Source organism: Diceros bicornis, chromosome 9 (genome assembly GCF_020826845.1).
Source record: "Diceros bicornis minor isolate mBicDic1 chromosome 9, mDicBic1.mat.cur, whole genome shotgun sequence".
In the NCBI taxonomy this organism is placed as follows: domain Eukaryota; kingdom Metazoa; phylum Chordata; class Mammalia; order Perissodactyla; family Rhinocerotidae; genus Diceros; species Diceros bicornis.
The window spans coordinates 15607716-15612187 of record NC_080748.1 but is presented as its reverse complement, the minus strand read 5'-3'; the positions used below and the strand labels follow the sequence as shown (position 1 = coordinate 15612187).

Sequence of the window (4472 nt, the reverse complement as noted above, 5' to 3'; positions counted from 1 at the left end):
TTCTCAGCGGCCTGGATCCATCATCCGTGAGGATCCACTGAGAAGCCTGAAAGAATGAACAAGTACAGAACAAAGTTGGCGACTTCATGGTGTTTTTCTCCCAGGATCCAGTTTAGACAGTATTTCAGCTTGTTCAAAGAGAAAGTCTGAAGTACAGAAAGAATAAAGAAGCTCATAGGAGATACACACCAGCCATGCTTTTAAGGCTGGCTTCAGAGGGTCCCACACAGACTTTGACAAGATCCTGAACTGGCTCCAGGCATTCACTCTGTCTTCCACCTTGGCAAAGAGCACTCCCGGCCACCCCCTGCCACCTTTGCCCCTTTAGATGCCTCACAGCTCCCTGCCATCCATAATCCCACAATTTGCCACATTGCTGCTGCCTTCACTTGACCCAGCGAAGCCTGCCTTACAAACGTTTCCCTCCTCCCACCTCATCCTGACCAATCCATACACCCAGCTTCGTCTGTTTCTCAGCTCCTGTTCTAGACAGGAAGGATAGCATGATTCTTATTTTTTAGAAAACCACACCAGGCTTCATACATCCAGACAGGTCCTATCCATCACAGCCCTTCCAAGACAATACTCTTATTCCAACGAGGCTTCATTGGCCTAAAGCCATGTCAGCTCTCCTCTGGATTTACCTTCAAACATTTATCATCCACAAAAGAACACTTGCCTCCCTGTGCTGTGTTAGAGATACACTCACCCTGGTTTACTGCAACGAGCGCTGGGCTTGGAATCAAATAACCAGCTTTTCGCCTTAGATTCAGTACCTACCAACTTTGTAAGCTCAGACGTAAACTCATAAGGCTTTGTGTCTTCATTTCTAAATGGGAGTAGTATTACCTGCTCCAGTTTGTAGGATTTTGTGAGGATCAAGGGAGGAACTATAGAAGAAAGGACATTTAATGCCACAGAACATAATATTAGATTTTTAAAACCTTTTCCTCTCCTCATCTCCCAGTTTACTCACTGGGTATCTTACCAACTGTCCTCTCACCTCTACTCTTCAGAGAAAACATCTATTCATTCATTCAAGAAAGATTTATTGCACCCCTACTATGTACTGGGGACACAAAGATGAATAACATTAACTCTCTGTCCTCAAGGAGCCCACAGAAGAGAGAAGAAAGCAGACACAATTGTGAGTGGAGGAAGGAATAACAGCGTAAACGAATGCAAGTCCTGAGAAAGGCATCTACATGTGCTAGAAAGTGACCAGTTATGCAAAGGTATAGGTGGGGCAGGCGAGTCAGTGCAGATTTTAAAAAGAAGATATATGATAGCTGAACTGAATTTATTTATTCTTTCAATAAATGTTTATTGAGCACTGACTAGGTGTCAAGACTGTCCAAGGCATTGGAGACATAGTAGAAAACAGGCAGCAAGATCCTTGGCCTCACTGAGTATACAACAAACAAACAAAAACCTAAGAGAATTTCTGACTGTGACAAGAGCTAAGATGGAAATAAAAGAAAGATGTGATAGACAGTGACTGTGACTGGAGATGTAGGGCCACTTTAAACAGCGCGGTCAAGAATCACCTCTGAAAAGGTTACATTTGAGCTGATATTTGCAGGATGAGAGAGAGCCAGGCATATGAAGAGCTGAAGCTCTAGGGAAGAGAGTTCCAAGGAAAGGCAATGGCAAGTGCAAAGGCCCTGAGGCAGAACAAGCTTGGTTGTTCTAGGAACAGAGAGAAGCCTGACTGGAGCAAAGGGAACAGAGGAACAAAATGAGATCTGAGAGGCAGGCAAGGGTCAGGTTGTGCAGAGCCTTTAGGCAATGGCAAGGAGTTTGGATTTTATTCCAAGTGTAGTGGGAAGTCAATGAGGAATTAGGGTGGGGATGAGGGTGACATAATCTGATTTGCATTTTTAAAATATTAGTTTTTATGGGAAGAATTTATTGTTAGAGCAGCAAAACCTGTTAAAAGGCTATGGTTGTGCTTGCTTTGGCAGCAAATAAACTAAAACTGGAACAATGCAGAGATTAGCATGGCCCCTATACAAAATTGATATACAAATTCATGAATCATTTCGTACTTTTAAAGCAAAAGTCTAGGTCAAAATGGGGAGGAAATAGATCCAGGAAATTTCAGAAAGCAAATCCCCAAATTTTTAAAAACTACACAAAAATGACAGAAGTGGGAACTCTTTGAGTTAGAAAAACTTTCTTGAACCCCATCTCATTCTAAAACTAAGTTCACATAAAGGCTGACAACAGAAAAATCTCAAGGTAAAATCCTATACAGATTTATCATAAGAAAAAAGAGAATAAGGAGCAGAATAAGATCCCTCCAGACGTCAAAGCTCAGTAGAAAGACATGCCCACAAAGCAGACCCAAACTCTAACTTACTATTTCAAAATGATAGAAGACACTGAGAAAAGCATATGTCATGAAACAAAACGTAAATCAGAACTAGAAAAACTCAAAAATGAGGTTGCAGAACTCAAGAAAGAATTAGTAAAAAAATTCGTTTCAGAACTAAACACTAAACTAGAAAAAACACAAGAATGAATAAACAAAAGAAGTAATGCCTTAAGAGATTTGAAAGGTAAAGTGAGGAAAATTGAAAAAATCAAAAAGAAATGAAGAAAGAGATAAAAAGAATTTGAAAGAAAGTAACAAATATTGAAGATTGAAGATTCAGATGAGTCCCTAAAGAAGAAAACCAAAGCAAGAGAACAAAATGGATACTAAACTATAATTCAGGAAAACTTTCTTGAAACAAAAAAAGAGTTGAAACCACATATTGAAAGAGCACATTTTGTCCCTGAGAATATCAACCTAGAATGACCAAGAGATAGTCTAGTAAAATTACTAGAGGGAAGGAAAGAATGAGAGAGACAGAGAGAGAGGGATGTTTTGGCATCGAGAAAAAAGAACACATAACTCATAAGGAAAGAAAGTTAGATTATCATCAAACTTTTGAAAAAGAACGTTTATGCCAAAAGAAAATGGAATAACATATTTAGGATTCTTAAGGAAAGAAAGTGTAAGCCATTTGTTTTATATCAAGCAAAACTGACTTTCAAGTATAAAAGACACAGACACACTATTACCAATATGCAAGAACTCAAGAAATGTTATTTCCATGAGCCCTTCCCGAGAAATCTGCTAGAGAATGAGCTTCGGATAACCAAGATGACTAGAGGGACATAAGATGGATGGTGAGCAATAAATATGTAGTAATCTGTAGAATGAAGACCAAATGAGGATTCAGAAGGAGAGAGTAGGGGATGTAATGTACAGCATGGTGACTAAGTTAGTAATCCTCTATTGCATATTTGTTTGTTTGTTTTCTTTTAATTTTTTGTTTATTGCAGTAACATTGGTTTATAACATTGTATAAATTACAGGTGTACATCATTATACTTCTATTTCTGCATGGATTACATCATGTTCTCATGTTCACCACCCAAATACTAATTAATCCATCACCACACACATGTGCCTAATTATCCCTTTCGCCCTCCTCTCCCCTCCTTCCCCTCTGGTAAACACCAATCCAATCTCTGTCTCTATGTGTCTGTTTATTGTTATTTTCTACTACTTAATGAGTGAGATCATACAGTATTTGACCTTCTCCCTCTGACTTATTTCACTTTGCATAATACCCTCAATGTCCATCCATGTTGTCACAAATGGCTGGATTTCATCGTTTCTTATGGCTGAGTAGTACTCCATTGTGTATATATACCACATCCTCTTCATCCATTCATCCCTTGATGGGCACTTAGGTTGTTTCCAAGTCTTGGATATTGTAAATAACGCTGCAATGAACACAGGGGTGCATGTATCTTTACGCATTGGTGCTTTCAAGTTCTTTGGATAAATACTCAGTGGTGGAATAGCTGGATTGTATGGTAGTTCTATACTTAATTTTTTGAGGAATCTCCATGTTTTCCATAGTGGCTGCACCATTTGGTATTCCACCAGCAGTGTATGAGAGTTCCTTTCTCTCCACATCCTCTCCAACACTTGCTGTTTCCTGTCTTGTTAATTATAGCCATTCTGATGGGCGTGAGGTGATATCTCATTGTAGTTTTTATTTGCATTTCCCTGATAGTTAATGATGTTGAACATCTTTTCATGTGCCTGTTGGCCATCTGTATATCTTCTTTGGAGAAATGTCTGTTCAGGTCTTTTGCCCATTTTTTAATTGGGTTGTTGGTTTTTTTCTTGTTGAGATGCATGAGTTCATTATATATTTTGGAGATTAACTCCTTATCAGCTGTATGGTTTGCAAATATCTTCTCCCAATTGTTAGGTTGTCTTTTCATTTTGTTGATGGTTTCCTTTGCTGTGCAGAAGCTTTTTAGTTCGATGTAGTCCCATTTGCTTATTTTTTCTATTGTTTCTCTTGCCCGGTCAGACATGGTGCTTGAAAATATGTTGCTAAGACCGATGTCGAAGAGAATACTGCCTACGTTTTCTTCTAGAAGTTTCACAATTTCTGGTCTTA

General features: G+C 38.9%; 1 pseudogene; it reads left to right on the top strand.

Moving 5' to 3' along the window:
- The first annotated feature begins 1952 nt into the window (after positions 1 to 1952).
- LOC131410419 (U6 spliceosomal RNA) lies at positions 1953 to 2052 on the top strand (annotated as a pseudogene).
- Positions 2053 to 4472: the final 2420 nt, after the last annotated feature.